The 17,290-nt window shown below is 36.7% G+C and overlaps 1 protein-coding gene and 1 pseudogene across 2 annotated transcripts in view; one reads left to right on the top strand and one right to left on the bottom strand.

Annotated features, from left to right (window-relative positions):
- The window catches only part of LOC143390007 (3',5'-cyclic-AMP phosphodiesterase 4D-like), a 224,630-nt gene that overhangs the window by 54,614 nt on the left and 152,726 nt on the right, over window positions 1–17,290 (bottom strand). The gene's annotated exons all lie outside the window — the stretch shown is intronic.
- Window positions 301–409, top strand: LOC143640342 (small nucleolar RNA U13; annotated as a pseudogene).

Genomic DNA, 17,290 nt, shown 5'->3' with positions numbered 1-17,290 from the left:
CATTGATAAATGAAATTGATAACTGAATTATAACAGAATGAAAGGTTCAGAAAAAAATGGAAAAAATAGCAGAAAAAAAGTATTCAGACCATTCTTTTAGTTATTTTCCTGACATCAAATTTCTTTGTATATCATGAAGTTATGATATGATTATGATAAAATTATGATATGACTCAATTTGTTATACTAACCAAGATATAATTGCATGGATTTTATGACCTATATAAAAAGAATTAAACTTTAATCATTTATTTCATCATGACAACAATCTTTATTATAACTTATAAAAATAGAATAAATATACTTTTGGTTTATAAGTGTGATGATTATTGGGTGTTCATGTGGCTGGTGTGGGAGATGTGCCTTGCTCTACATCTTGTCACTACATCTGCACATTACTTATCTGTTGTCAAAAAAAGGCTAAGGAAGGTATTTTATTAGGTAAATTTAAACTCCTTTCTTCTCTCTTGAGTTCTTATTTCTTTTTAATAAGTGATATAATTCCACTTTACTCTGATCTCTCCTCCTGGGATCCATGAGCCACCCTAGAAATTGTCTAAAAAGAACAAAAAGAATTATCTTTCTTATTACCTTTGAATACATATCACATACAGTCCTGTTCAATTTTCAATTTAACATACTGTCTTGTTCAATTTTCAATTTTTTTTATTTATTTTTTTTTACAATTCTATACCAACTAAAGGATGAAGTCTAATTCTAAATAATGACAGATCTGAACTTTCTTGATCTCTTTACCCTCTTCACATAATTCCAGTATATTATATTTTCACTTCCCTGAACACAGTTGCTTCAAAATATGTTCAGGCCTCATCTCCTGGATGAAAATTTACAGAATAGGCCTGAAAAACTACCCTAAATTGTTTAATTATTGTATTTTGCACATAAAAGTGAACACAAATTTTTCATTATGTGGATTCACCATTTTCAGAATGTTAATAGTATTTGTATGAAAGTCAATGATATTTTTCTCTTACAAGCATAAATACCAAAAGAAATTGATAAAAAATTCTTTAAAATTATTAAGATACCAACTAATTATAACAAAACTAATGTTTCATTTACACTATTTTTATTAAACAGATGGAAGTCTGATGGCTTTGACAAATAGATAACATAGAAATCAAGATTCAGTGAGGGAAGGAGAGAAAGAGAGAAGCATACAGGCAACTTCACATAAAAAGTAGCTTTGAAGGCTGGGATTTGCTCGCCTAGTATGGGTGGGACCTGGGTTCGATCCTCAGCACCACATAAAAATAAAGGCATTGTGTTCTGTCAATGTACACCTAAAAAGTATATATTAAAAAAAGAGTAGCTTTAAGTACTAAAAAGTTAATTTTTAACCAATAAATCTCTAAGACAACATGGATCTGAAAGTTTTTATAATTCTTACACTTTTTAAAAAAATTCTAAGTCAAGAACTTTCACACACACAAAAAGAATTCTGACCTAGAACAACAACAACAAAAAAAAACTTTAAAAAAATGTTTAGGAAAACTGAGAGCTACCAAAGTTTTATATTGCACCAGAGCCAGTAAAAATGTGTTCAGGACAGCAAATATTTTAGTATATGAGAAGATAAATCTATGCACAACATACAGAATTAACTTCAGTTTCACATAATTCACATATTGTTATTGTTTGTTGTGAAGCTTTTAAGAAATACAAATATCTTAAAAGAAACAACTGAACCTTACCAATATAGTAAGAATTCTTGCCAAAAATGAACCTATGTAGTTCTAACTCTTTAAGTATATTCTTTGCCAAAAAGAAAAGATGTATACTAAATAAGATTTATTTAAGATTTCTAAAGTTAAATAGCAAAAATGCAATTGAATAAGTGATATTCTAAAATTGTTGGATCTTGAAATATGCATCTTTTTTAACAAATTGAATTAGGAATAATGAGATTTTAGAAAAATCTTATCAATTTTAAGGAAGCTTGCTACTTTAATTTAAGTACCTTTTAACTCAAAAACTTGACAACTCAGAGATGTCACATGACTCAATTATATGCATGTTTAAGAACTGTATCAATTCAACACACACTCATTCAAATGCACATTTTACTGAGCACTATACCAATATCAAAGGAGGTCATAAAAGCATCAAAATACTGTTGCTATTATGGAGGATTTTATAGTCTAGTTGGAAATTCAAGACCCTAGAAATAACAGCAAACAAAAGGAAGTGCATAAAATTGTAGCTTAAAAGAGAGTCACAATATTGGTGGGTGCTTAAACAACATTTTTGGCTATGAAATAGCTTGAGTATGGCTTCATTATTGCATTAGCATTCTTCAAATATAATACCATGCATAAAAAGAGCATAATTTCATTTGGAAAAACAACAACAATAACAAAATAATGGAAAATAACTTTATTCCCAGAGAGTGTTATTAAGGTCAAAACACTGAATAAATGAATCTATACAAAGTATTCTTTCATGTAAATGCTAAAATTAATTAAAACAAAAAGGTCATGTTTAGTAAGGGGAAAGACACCAATAAGTTGTAAAAACATTAAAACTAACATGAATAGAGAAAATCATCAAAGAACAGCATTTGTTTTGATAAAAAAAACAGTTTCTCCAATTAATAATTATTTTGAGTTTTGGTGAGTGGGGAAAAGTTCCAAATATCAGAGCTAAGGAGGAACTTTTTGATAGCGTCATCATTAGAGAGAAATGAGGAAATCACAATATGCGACTCTTTCATTAGAAAGGCCTGGGGACTCATCCAACCTGAAGGCAATGGAGGAGCCTCTGCCCTGCTAAATGAAACTCTCACAGCATTCAGATCTCACAGATCTTCTCTTTTCATTTTCATCCATTTTGCATCTTCTTTTTCTTTCTAATCTCATTTCTACTAGAATTTTAGCTTTTCCAATGAATTGTCTTACTCTTTCCATCTTACATATATGGTTTGGTTTCTTCACTGGAATTTTGGTTTTGCTTTTATTCTAAGATGCATTTCACTCGAATTTATTTCTTAGCTCTAAATACTACTCTCAGATTTTAAGCCCAGTTGAGCTAATTTTCTTTTTCTTTTTTTGCTTTTGATTTCTATATCTCCTATCAATATATTTCTTCTGAATTTAATGTCAGAAAAGTTAGGGGGTAGCCTCCATTCTGCTTAGTCTGAAATATTGACATTTCCTCTTGCAAGCTTGTGTTTTTCTAGTGATCAATACAAAAGAGAAAAAACAGCAGAAATAATAAATTGATAACTCATTGCTATAAAATTTAAGTTCAGTCTTAAAACCAGTTCCAAAATAAAAATATAGTGACACAAATATGTACAAAAGATTTGATTTTATTATCATATTTTAACTGACTCGTGTTTTCATCTAAAATATTTTGAGAGGTTTCCAAAAAAATCAATCAAAGTATACATTTATATTAACATCAGAAAACTCTTTCTCTCTATTTAAAAAGATGTCATCCACTCAAACTCATTTCTACCTCTAGTGTGGTGCCTTAAGGCCATCATATTCTATAGTCCTAAGAATAAATTTGGGATGCTTTCTTGAGAACTTTTAAATACTAGAGATATATAGAAATAATTTTGGCTTTAAGCAAAGAAGCCTATTCTTTATTTTACTCTTTAGAGAGTACAATTAGTCTACATTGCTTTTCCCCTAGGATACTATAATTTTGGCAACTCTTCCATTCATTGTTCTTACCCAAGGTACACGTGGGCCACAGACTTTGAAATAGAAACATATGCTCCATTTGAAGGACAAAGGTATGTCCTAGTCTAGTCTCAGTGAAACTTACAAATATGGGGGCTGCATCAAGAAAATTGGGCAAAAAACTTGAAAGAAAATAAAAACCATTCTCAGCTCACTAATGGAATGAAGAAATATATTTTTGTGTTTTATTTTTAAAATGGGGACTATCTCATAATCTCTGAAAACCAGCACAATGTCAGAAAAAAATTATTGCTTAATAAAACCACAGCAACAATCACAGCTTACCAACAATAACTCTGAGGTTTATTTTTACCCTTCTCTAATCCAAAGGGTCTCTCTTATTTTTGGAGCATAGTGCTGTCTCTGGCTAATACAAGTTTCCCTAGCCAGTGTCTCTCACAGGCAGATAATCTAAGAATGGCAGAAGGCATGAAGAAGGCATGAAGGAATGAGGAGGAGGAGGAGGAGAGGGGTAGCGGGAGGAGAGGGGATACAGCTTTAGTTTTAGGCATTTGCTGAGATTGATAATTCTAAAATCTGCAGAGCACTCCTGTGGGCAAGAAAAGAGATGATGATGTAGTTTCAGTCTAAAGGAAGTCTGGCAGCAGAATCATGCTTCTTTAGAAGAACTCAGTCTTTTCTCATAAAGCCTTCAGATGATTGGATCAAATTATGACAGGTATTTTGTCTTACTGAAAATCTATTTAAATATCAGCCACATCTAAAGAAATCTTCATAGCAACCTCTGTAAGGGAATTTCATCAAAATTTTGAGACTTATTCAAGCCAAGTTGACACATAATGTCAAGCATCACACTTCAATGTAGCAAGCAGTAACCACATTTCAAGGCAAATGCAATCAATATATTCTATACTCTTGTATAGCAGAAAGTATATTCAATTTTCTCAAAAGTAGGTGGGAAAATTCAAATCATTGGATAATGAAACCACCTTATCTTAATGTAACTAAATTTGATTAAACATTTTTATTGAACATTTTGGTAGATATTCACCTCCTAAAATTAATTGTTGCATCCTTTATTACCAGAAAATAGGAGGAAGTATGTGTTACAATAGTTTTCCTTATTTCTGTAATAAGCTTTCTTTATCTTAACAGAATCAGATAAAGTTTGGGAAGTCAGGAAATGTCTCACTCAGAAGATCCTATTTAAGATTGGGAATCACATAGGGCTATATGTTCATTACACTTTGGAGGTGGGTTGACAGAAACTAATATCCTAGTAAAGGAAAAGCTTATACGTAGAATCTGAGGCAATTGTGAGCCAGCAGGAGATGGGGATAAAGAGAAAAAAAAGAGCCTTTCCACCACTCCAATATTAAGAAAAGGAGTCAGAGCAGTGGAAGGTGCTCTGGGAAAAGCTACAAAAACCTGGATTTTCGTGAGGTTTTCTTCTTTGAGGAACCAAATGTCTTTTAGGACCTGTCTGCTTTGAGCACCACTTCAGTGACTTCAGATCATTACCCCTGCCCCAGGGTTTACAATTGTTACCTGCAGATAATATCATTACTAGAATTATAATGAACAACGTTCCTTTTTTGAGAGAGAGAGAGAGAGAGAGAGAGAGAGAGAGAGAGAGAGAGAATTGAGAGAATTTTTAATATTTATTTTGAGATTTTGGTGGACATAACATCTTTATTTTATTTTTATGTGGTGCTGAGGATCAAACCCAGCACCCTGTGCATGCCAGGGGAGTGCTCTACCACTTGAGCCACATCCCCAGCCCACCAATATTCTTTTTTTACATTTTTTAATATAAAATGTTTAAATAATTGGAAAAGTAGGAATAATATGACTACAAATACCTGTGTTCCTGCTTCTTGGCATTTAGGATCTTAAAATTTAGGACAACATTGCTTCTAAGCCCTTTCATTAGGCAGAACAAGGAAATACATTTGAAAAGTCATGAATTCTTAGAATGTCAAATCAAATTTATTTTTTTTATATTTTTATTTTGTCTCTAACAATGAAATCTGGGTTTCTTATAACAATAACATGTAACATGATATATTCCAACAGGTTTGACTTTGATTCCGTTTCTTTAAATTTATTCTCTGTTCCATTATAGGTAATAGTTTATATTTATTTTGTTTTTTTTATCATTACTTCTTTTTTAATATGAGTACAATATACATGTATTCCTACTTACTTTTCCTTTTTTTAAAAAATGTTAAAATATAGCTGTGACCCCTGCTTGTAAATATAATTATGGATATTTTCAAAATATGGAGATAAAAGGCATGCCTGCACATCATTGAAAATGACTTACTTATTGCTGCTTATACAATTTAGTATTTACCTTTGGTCTAACAATTTAAGACAAAATTACTTGTTAAGAATTTGTTTGCTCACTTATATTAAAAGTAGTTATCATGATTGTAAGGTTTATAATTTTATGGTTCTACTTTTAAATTATGCATTATTTATCTGTCTTTTAAAAATTTTACAGATTGTAAATCCAGGTTGCTTCTGGATTATTATTAAACAAAGTGAATTGGACTATCCATAATAAAATACTGCAGTGATAAGACTTTTATAACAGCTTGTGTCTAGATACAGAAATAAAGCCATGCATACTGGAAGAGGGGCAGTTATGTTCTATATGTGCTTTATTCACTATGTCTTGGAACACTACTCACAATGTAGAATACTTTGTCACCTAAGGTGTTAGGATTTTCAGCACAAGGTAGAAGATAGCCATACAAAGACTAGTTGTGTAAGATCAATGTTGGGAAATTGAAAATGGCAAAACATCCAAATCCAGGCATTAGAGTCATAGTCTGGGGTATTGGAATGAGAAAATTATATTAAATCCTCAGCCAGTGTAGACACTTCAGCAGAGGGCTTGGAGTTCTCAGTCTAGTGCTGACACCTCCTTTTTGGTTGCTTTAGACTTAGGCCCAATGCATGCTTCTGTATTTTGCTTACACCATGTTATGGCCTGCCTCTTTTTGACTTCTTGCAATATCAGTGCCCATTGTCCACTGTGTGATGCCTCAACCAGCATAGCCAAACTAGTAGTTTCCAGTGAGGGACAAAGAGGGATGAGAAAAATAAACACACACACACACACACACACACACACACACACATGAATTTTAGGCTTTGGATTATCTGTTGAGTATGATGACTCTGTGTTTCAGTCAGGATGTTGAGGAATGTCACTTAATTGGAAGTGGTTCCCCTTAAGAGAAGCTGGTGGAGGCCATCCCCCACTCACTGTCTTGACAGGGTCACAGTGAGAAAAAGTGTTGGCAAAGCCGCTCTCCCACTGTCTTGACAGGGTCACAGTGAGGATGAATGCTGGCAAAGCCATGCTGGTTGGTGGGTAACCGAAACCATGAGTCCCTTTTTTATGTAATTGGGACTTTGCATTTTCATGCTTATGTTTCTCACAGGAGGCATAGGTATGTCAAATGCCAAACAAATTAAATTTCTGATGGCTAGAACATAACAGGTAGTTCATGCCTTGGAGGATGTTCTACCACCACTCAGCATATTTAGGACAAAGTAAAAGGCTATTATTCTATCTTAGTACATTGTGGACAAACCTAATTATGGACAACAATCATCCTCTGATAGGTCATGAGAACTAGTGCACCTTGACTGAGAAACAAACTCTTTGAAAACCAGTGTACCTTAAGTGAGAAACAAACTCTTTGAGAACTAGTGTACCTTGACTGAGAAACAAAGAAACTCTTCGAGAAAGCAGCTCAACCAGTTTTATGAGAATAAATTTAGAAATTAATTAAAATAGCTTTATAAGACACAGTTTTAGAATAATGTAAGAAATATTATTTTATTTAGATTCTTAAGTTTAGAAATTCTTAAGTCTTTAGTTGTATAGGTTTCTGATATGTTTTAAGGATGATTCATATAAACTTTAGAATATTTTAAATATAAGATTTAAAGGGACTTTTTTAGATGGGAATTTTAAATTAGAAATAAAGTACAAGTGTACTTTAGGTTAATGATTGATTAAGAGACTTAGAGTCTGTTACGTAGTTTGGCATTAGTTAATAATAACATATCTTGGGAAAAATAGTAAATCTTGGGGAAATCTGAAGAATGTAAATTAGTGACATATTTTATTAATTGATTCTGTACTTTTAATAATTATATAACTGAAGGTCACATCCTGGAAAAATGTAAATTAATGTACCCTCAATCATGGTTAAGGAAATGTCATGTCTTGGCAAAGTTTTAAATTATATAATTAATGACGTATTGTGAATCTATAATAACGAGAAAAATTGTAATAAAAGGGGACCCAGAGAAAGCTGCTTTAGCTCTCTCTCTGGAGATTGCTCAAACAGAACGACTCCTGTCTCATCTTTTCGCCGATGCCACTCATCCTTCAGGACTCCCTGGACCCCGCTGGGGCTGGACCCCGGCAAGAAGCTGCAAGTATTTATTCATTCGGCCCCTCAATAAGAGTTTTTGAAGACTTACTATGTGCCAGACACTGTGGTGGGTCCTGGAAATATAGCAGTAAGCAAAACAAATAAAAATACACATCTTCATAGAGCCAAAATTCATTTGTGACAGGATGTAAACAAATTTAGAGGGTGGAAAAAGCCGTGCAAGTGAATGGAGAGGATAACCGTGTGGTTGCAGTTTTATATCAGTCTCACACTTGACATGACTGACAATCATTTGTAACCTTTCTGATTTCAGAAGTTAAAGCAATGCATTTTTAAATTTTTACTTTCTAAAAATGTTCCTTAGTTAAGGAGTCACAATGATTTTATAGTACTCCCCGTAACCTGTGGTGATATGTTCTAAAACCCCAAGTGAAAACCTCTGAATATAGGTTGGGTTTTTCCATGTACATTAATATTTATGATACTTTAATTTATAGATTAGTCACAGTAAAAGATTAATAATAATATGTAAAATAATAATAATAATACACTTTAATAGTTTGCACTTTGGGGCCATTAATGGTTACTTGAACATAAGCACCTGCAATATCAATTCTATAATGGATATGGTTACTGAGTGACTAATGGGTAGGTGGCACATGCAGCATGGGTATACTATACAAAGGAATACTTCATGTTCTGGTCTTGATGGAACGAGATGGAAGGAGACGGTGAGATTTTATCAAAATACTCAGAATGGAGCATAACGTAAAACTTGTGAATTGTTTATTTCTGGAATTTCCTATTAATATGTTCAAGTTTTATTTAACCAATGAGCACTGAAACTGTGGATGAGGGGACTACTGTAGTAAGAAAAACAGTGGAACAGAATCCGGGAGACCTGTATTCCTCCTGAAATTCTTTAACTTGGAGACAGTGTTTAGCTTAGCAGGTCCAGATGGTGACATCTCTCCTCTTCAGTAAGGTAAAATGTAGGCTGAGATGGTTTCCATAGGGAACTTTTGGTCCAATTATGTGACTAGAGATTCTTGACATCAAACATAAAAACCAAATCTTCCTTTTCTTTTGTAAGTTTGTGTGGTATATTCCCAGGAGCCAAAGTGGTGGTGAAGGGCAGCCTCTCTCTTCTCCACCTTCCTTCCTGGAAAGGGCATATGGGTTTGGGCACTTTGCTTTGCATCTCCTGGAGCCTTCACCAGCTGTTCTCTGTTGCATTTCCTCAGTTTGCTCCTGTGATGGGGCAAGTCCATTTGGGAAGGGTGGCTGCAAGAAAGACAGTAACAGGAGTAGAGAGGAATACTTATCTTCCCAGAAGGGTAGGTTGCTGGTCCGGCCTCAGGTTGCAGAGATCAGATTGTGTGCTCAAGTGTGTGTTCCTTATTCTCCTGCTTATCAAAGTGGCTTAAGGTGGAGAGAGAGATCATAATGAGCTGGTAACTGGGTGGTGACTGAGTAGTCTTCACTGACTCTGGGGCCACATGTCACATTTACTAGAAAACATGAGCAACAAGTTAGTCTCAGCCTTTTGTAATAATGTTTCTGATTTCCTTCTCAGAGTAAAAGATTGTCAGTTTAATAAATAACTATGAGTACTCTTCTATTGAAGGAGGAACAATACCAAGTAAACTTCAGTTGCAATAGGAAGGGTCTCCTGAATAGAAAGAACAATGTGACAGCAGAAATTTCCAGATATTGGGGATTTATAGGTATTTAAGAAAAAAGTAGATACTTCTCCAGCTTGTAATTTTGCATGTTTATAACCACAATTGTTATTAAAATAACTTGTTTTTAGCTCTTGGGGACTTTTTTTGTAATTTGGTATTTTGATCTAGGTGTATTGAGACAGGAGAATAAGATGATGAAATTAGGCAATCACCTTTTCCTAAACTTTATGAGACAAAAGGTGATGTACATATAGGCATGATGAGGATCCAGGGAAGGGACTAGTTCACATTGAAATAATCTGGAAAAGTGAGCTGTCATTTGCCTTAATCTGAAGAAAAAAACATTGTACTTTTTTGGTATTGGTTTTGTTTTGTAGTATTGAACCCATACATGCTATCCTCAGCCCATGCATGCACTCTATCACTGAGCTGCATACCCACCCCCAGACTGATATTGAACTTATTATCCAATCTCAGTATTTTATCTCTTGCAAAATTGGCAAATACTAATTATTGCAAAATCCATCAATTTACAGAAACTTTCATGTAATTCTGGTCTCATACCAATGTTGATATTTAAAGATCATAAATAGAATTTCTTCACAGATTTGTTCATTATGTCTCAACCACCAAATCCTCATTGAAACACTTTTTTAAAAAAAATTTTGGGGGCTTCTTTGTTGAAATTTTCATATCAACATATGCTCACCATCAATTTATGTACTATATGTATATTTGTGCTTTTTACATAAAAATAAATATTTTTTTTGTCATTCTTCAAGAAAGAGCTTTTGCCTTGCCTGTAGTAGTGCCATTAGAAAAAAAATTTTGTATGTGTTTTGTTTTACATTAAGCATAATAATTATATAGGTATATTTTAAATGAGTATATTATTCAAAATTTTTGTTTGTAATGGAACTATCTCTGTTTCACTTTTAAAAATCCAGGTTGATGTAGAATATTTTATGCAGCTTCCCTATAGAGCAAAATAATTCAGACAGTATTGCACAAAACTATTCTGTGAAGACAATGCTGAAATTGTGTAAGTACAGCTTCTTCAATAGTTTGAATCATTAAAAAGTCTTATATTAAGTGTTTATTTGAAATCTGTTCCTTGTCAGGAATGCTAAGAAATTCAGAGGTCTCTGTTCTGCAAAAAGTGGCTTCTGAGTCACTGCCAAATCTGGCTGTGCAGCGGAGTCCCCTGGGATGCCCCATCTCCAGAGGCTTAAGTTGGGGTCAGGGAATGAAGAGAGGGCCTATGCTGCTTGCCCTTTCTAGTATTTTTTAACTTATAAAAAGTAAGAAGTTATGTATGAAGAAAATATACAACACAATCATGGCAATGAAAGGTTTATTAACCAGGCATGGTGTTACATGCCTGTTGTTCCAGCTTCTTGGGAGGCTGAGGTAAAAGGATCAGTTGAGCCCATGAGTTCAAGGCCAGCCTGGGCAACATAGACCCTGTATCAACTAAGCAAAAACCAAATATTTACAGTATTCCTCTCCAGACCTGTGTCCATCCTCCTATGAGGACTTGTGGTCTATTAAGCATCTCAGTAAAAAGATTTATAATTTTCTTCTAGATCAATAAAAATTTTTAATGTATTATAAATTTGCTGTAGCTATTATGAAGGCAATGTTTTTACCTATATGTTTTTTCCTAACTGGTTATGATGAATACATACATAAAAAAACATTTATTTCTATATGTTTATTTCTTATTCAGCTACTTATTAGTGCTTCTATTTATCACTTGCTTCCTGACTGGAAATTTCTAGTCCTGCCTAAAGCCCACAGGTCCCACATGTTAATGTTTTAATTTCTCTGATTGTCTAGCTTACATGATTATCAGCAAGTCACTAAGTTGTAGGTTTTATGCTTATATTCTTCTTGGATGGATCAGGAAGCTGCTGTCCTCCTACAGAGGTTGAGTCTCTATGGGGGGTGACAGTCCCTGGCAAGGTAAATAAAACTCTCTTTTGATTTCTAATTCAAACTTACAGTGTCTCCTGGAGTGCCTCTCCATAACACTTCCATTCCAGCAAATGCCATAATTTCATTCTTCTTTATGGCTGAGTAATAAGGAATATATATTTTTGTTACAATGTATTTTTACACATTAATTAATACAGCTTCATACATGTTCTTTTAAAATCCCAACATGATTTGTTTAAAAAATGAGCACTTTGTGCAAAAACTATAAAGTTTTTACATTAATAAAATTCTAAAAATATATAAGAAGGAAGAATAACAGAAGTACAGAGTAGACTAGAAGTTACCAAAAGCTGCAGAAAGAAGGGGGGGAGAGATGGGAAAGGTTGGGAAAAAATAAAATAATAAACATCCCAAAGTCATTTTTAAATGAAGAAACTTCACCAAGTGAAGCAAAGCAATTTATTGAATAACTTTTTTTTTAAAGAACAATCCACAATCCAGCAGCACAAAAGTAGAAGAATAGGGCCACAGGATCAGGAGGCATTTACAAACAGAAAAGAGATGTGAGGTACAAAAACAACTCAACTGGTTACAAAGTCAGCTTTTCAGGTTGCAAATTGTGTTTGTCTCATTTGGTCAGTTCAGACCTCCCTACTGTGGTTGGCTGGGACTCTCTGTTAAAAAACAATACTCTTAGTTTCATTTCAATCCTCTAAATACTAAAATAGATTGCAAATGAAGGTTCATTTCACAGTAGCTTTGCGGGTAGGAGAGCAAGAGAAGGATGATGTGTACACAGAAGACATGGAGCCACACTATCCCTCCAAGACTCTCTGTTTCCACATGGAATTGTAACCAACAATCCAGGAATTTTGTTTAAGGAAATTAGACCCAGATGAGCTTCTGAATTAATCTGACCTATCCCCAACTAACTGCCAGTCTTGATGGCAAAAATGTTGCAAAAAATGTTGCAAAAATGTCCTCAGATATGTAGAAGACCAACCTCTAGGGAAAGATGAATTGGGTGCACCTGACTTCATCACACACCTCCGCCCCAGGCAAACCATGCAGATTTCTAAACTGTTACATAGTGTTTATGTTGTACCCAGTTCTCTGTTAACATTCAGATAGTTTAGAAAATGCAGAGACACTTCACCCCACCCCTCCAGGCTCAGGGGCATCACCCCCTCCTTCTCAGAGGGAAGTGGTTATTTCCGTGGCAGGCCTGAAGGTCTCCAGACGTGCATAAGGCAGCTGGCCAGGGGGTCATGGTGCTGAGGACTTCCGTGGCTAGTGAGCATACAAGCATGCCCAGGTCTCCTCTCCCAGCCTCTGCAACTGACTCTGCACTCAGGTCTATCACCGCGGGCAGCATGGACAGCAGCCAATTAGTGCACTCTGGCTGACTGAGGAAATCACCCCCAGAGAAGAAACTGTGACTCTGTGTGAGTACAGGCGGGTACAGGGGTGATGGGGAATGGGCGGACAGTAGGTGGGGCCAGGCGCCTTCTCTACAGACTCGTCCCAGCCAGTCTCCCTGGAAACGCAGCCACTTTCAAAGTTCACATTGAGGGTTTTGGAGGCAAAGTGTGGATTTCCAGGGCCGGGTGCCATAGTTACCACGGAAGATCAGGCTGAAGTTTCAGCAGGGAGCAGCGTTCAGCCCTCTTGCCCATGCCCTTGTGGTTACCTCCAGTGCTTCACAGCTGCTGTTGGCCCTGTGCTTGGACCATTCAAGTTTGTTATTTAAGTATTTTTCATCCTGTGAGCAGGGCCTTCTAGTTTTATCCTGAAGCCTAAGCTCTTTAAAAGGGGTAATTGTTTTATACCGTGGTAATTTCAGATGCACACTGAGACAGAATTGGTGGGGAGACCCCTTGCACTTTACCTAGACTTCCTGGGTGAACTCATCTTGAAACCCCGTGTTGTGGCCTCATCAGGTGCTGACAGCAGCACAGTCAGGGTGCAGAAGGCCTCTGGTGTTGAGCAGCTGGCCTGTCTCCCTTTCTTTTCACCTCTGTTCCTCCCAGTCCTGGCACATCCTTCACCTCTGACAGCCTTGAAGTTGTCTTCTGTGTCTGTGACCTGGTCATTGGATCAGTGTTGCTTCAGTGGACTCAGGTGTTATGTTTCCTTTCAGAGAGTTTCAGCATGAGACTCTGGTGACTTGTACAAGCTGTTGTGAGTCAGCAGTGTATTTTCTCTTTGTTAAGTGGTATCCTGGTCCATGGATATACCAGTCTCATGCCTTGACCATTGACCCACTCATCTTAGTTCAGGAATCCTTATGGCAAAGTACATTGAACACATTCCCTGTGACTGTATTCTTTTTGAGCATAATGCCCTTGAGTCTTGCCTTTTTCTTTTAGGATTGTTTGTTTTTGTTCTATGTTGAGTTTTGGGAATATCTTATACATTCAAAACAGAAGAACTTTGCTGAAAGTGGAGTTTATATATTTTTTTCTTTTTTCTTTTAGTGGGGAGGGGGATTGAGAATTGAACCCTAGGGCACTTTACAAATAATTTACGTCCCCAGTATTTTTTTTTATTATTTTTAAGATGGGGTTTCAGGAAGTTGTGGAGGCTGTCCTTGAATTGAGTCTTAGGCCATCCTCCTGTCTCTGCCTCCCACATTTTTGGAATGGCAGGCATGGCCACCACATGCAGCTTGCATGTTCATTCAATCTTTAACTTATGTTTTTATCCACTGAATCAGGGCTTTCACTGAACAGAAGTTTATTAATTTATTCCTCTTCCCTTTTCTAGGTTTCATTCCATTGTCAAATGTGGGAATGTTTTGCTTAACCATAGGTTCTAAAGATTTCCTCATTTACTTTAGTTTTGTTTTCATAAATGTCATGGTTTGGGTCTAGAATGTCCCCCAAAGCTCAGGTGGCAGTACTGAAGTTTTAAGAGGTGAAAAGTCTGGATTATAAGGGCCCTGACTTCCATCAGTGAGTTAACCATTCTAATAGATTAATAATTTGACTGGAGCAGGCTTGTAGGCTCATAGTAGAACACCTGCACAGCATGTGTGAAGTCTTGGTTTCCAGCTCCAGTATCAACAATAAAACAAATTAATGACTTGAATGGAAGTAATGGGAGGTGTTGAAAAAGAGAAGCACATCAGGTTGTCTCTAGAAAGTGGGTCTCAGGCTGTGGCCTGGAAGATTGTAAGGTCCCTTACTGTCTGTCCATCTTTCTCTATGCCTGCTTTCTGGAGGCCAAGAGCTGAGCACCTTTTCTCTTTCATGCCCATTCACGAGGAGGTTTCTGCAGTAGAGTTGGCTGACCACACTCTGCCACCATGAGTCAAAATAAACCCTTGCTCCTCAGAGTTGCCCTCCTCAGGTATTTTGGTCACAGTGACGAGGAGCTGACCAACACCCTGTGCATCTGTGTTGTGTTTTCTCTCAGGTCCATGGCCCACTTTAATATTTGTATAAGGATCGTGACTTAGCTCATTTCCTTTTTGCTAGTGAATGATACCTGTTGCCCCTGATACCCATTGTGGACCAAGCTGCCTTTTCTTCACTGAATTGCTCTCTTGGCTTTGTGCAAAGCTGTCTGACACATTTCTCTGGCTCTCCTGGTGCTCTTTTTCAGTCTATTGACCCTGTGTCTCTACCTCTGTCATTGGTTATAGTTGGTCTTTATGCCTGTGGAGATGGGATGAGTCTGGAAGTCTGGTGGACCAACTCCTCAGCTTATTTTTGTTTTTAAACTATTTTAGCTGTTGTCATTCTTGTGCCTTATCAATACAAAGTTGGCAGTGATGTTGTTTTTGTCCAAAAAGTCTTGATGTGATTTTGATAGGGATTTCTTTGCTCCATGTTTCCTGGTCCTAAGTTTTTCCTACATCAAATGGTGTTGTGGCTTTTGCCTTAATCATCAAACCAGAGTTATAAGACCTGTTGAGAGGAGTGCTTGTTATGTCAACATACACTTCTGTTTGTTAGGTGCTTTCTTCCTGCTAGTCCCTCCTCTCATCAGTCCTTTCTGGACAGAAACTTCTTCTGACTCTTCCATGGAGCAGGTTTGCTGGTGACAAGTCATCTGTTTGCCCTCACTGGAAAATGTCTCCCTTATCTCTTCATTCTGAAGAGTATTGTCAATGGATGGGGAATTATGAGAGCTCTTATCTTTTTAAAATTGAAAAATGTTTGCCATTTTCCTTTGGTATTCTTCTTTGTGATGAAAAGTTTATTGTCATTCAAAGGAGTGGTACTGTAGAAAATAGTTTTCCTGTGAAGAGGACTAGAAAAATTGGGCCATATGTGGAGACGACCATTCCATCATGTCAAGCCTGTGTTGTTTTATTCTAGGATAGGAGAGGTTTGGTGCCATGAGCAGACTGCAGGTTCCACACTTCCTAGCCTTAACTTAGAGACCCAGGAGAAATGTTGAAGCACTTGGCATGGTGGATGGTGACCATGACTGGAATCCCAGCAGCTCAGAGGCAGGAAGAATACAAACCCCAGGACAGCCTGAGCAAGTTAGGGAGACCCGATCTCAAAATCAATTTTAGGACACAAACCTTTGAAGTAATGAGTGAATTTCTTACTTGTTTTTACTCCTTCCTGGTGGGATTCAGGCCTGGAGGAGACGCTGGTTCATCCTGAGGAACAGCCAGGAAAGCAGTGACCCAGCTGTCCTGGAACACTACAAGCATGACCAGTACAAGAAGCCCTTGTGGATCATCAACCTGGACCTCTGTGAACAGGTGCATGCATATGTGACCTTTCATGAGAAGGGGCTACCAGGTGGCTTTGTGTTTGACATCCAGACCAGGGATCGAACCTTTTACCTTGTGGCACAGACAAATATGGACATGCATAAGTGGGTGCAGAGCATCTGCCAGGTCTGTGGCTTCCAGCGGCTGGTGCAGAGCAAAGGTACAGAGAAATTGACCTTCTCTGGAGGCTGAGATGGCTCTTATGTTCCCAGAAATTGAACTCAGGTCCACTGGGCCGCTGAGCCATATGCCCAGCCCTATTTTGTATTTTATTTAGAGACAGGGTTGCACTTAATTCCTTAGCCCTTGCTTTTCCAGATGCTGGCTTTGAAATTGCAAACCTCCTGCCTCAGCCTTCTGAGCCAATGGGATTACAGGGTGTGCCACCATGCCCATCTCCTCTGTGATTATTATAGTTGAAGAAACCTGGGGTGCTCCACATCCACCTTGGAGAAGACAGGTGAGGGAGGAATGGTAATTTACTTTTGGATTTTGATGAAAAGTTTCTTTTTGGAGTGGTCAGCCAGTCTGCACATTGTAGTGACATATAAACAGTTGTATGAATGTACTAAAAATAACAGAATTTTATATTTTGAAATAGTGGCATTTATGACATGTGAATTACATATAATTTTTTTAAAGAATTTCTTCAGGCTACTGAACACCAACCTGTTCAGGACTTGGGACCTGCTGGCTGGACTGTGCCCTGACCAGGAAATCTTCAACTCTGCAAAAATGCAGAGTTAGGGAGTGAAGAAGTACAAGGGCTGCAGTCATACCAGCCCTTCTTGCTGTAGTACTGAGGTCCTGTGAGTTTTGAAAAGAGGGAACTGTGTTTTC

The sequence above is a fragment of the Callospermophilus lateralis genome, unplaced genomic scaffold (assembly GCF_048772815.1).
Source record: "Callospermophilus lateralis isolate mCalLat2 unplaced genomic scaffold, mCalLat2.hap1 Scaffold_183, whole genome shotgun sequence".
Classification (NCBI taxonomy): domain Eukaryota; kingdom Metazoa; phylum Chordata; class Mammalia; order Rodentia; family Sciuridae; genus Callospermophilus; species Callospermophilus lateralis.
The sequence above is the reverse complement of the archived record's forward strand: the minus strand, read 5'-3'. Positions and strand labels throughout refer to the sequence as shown.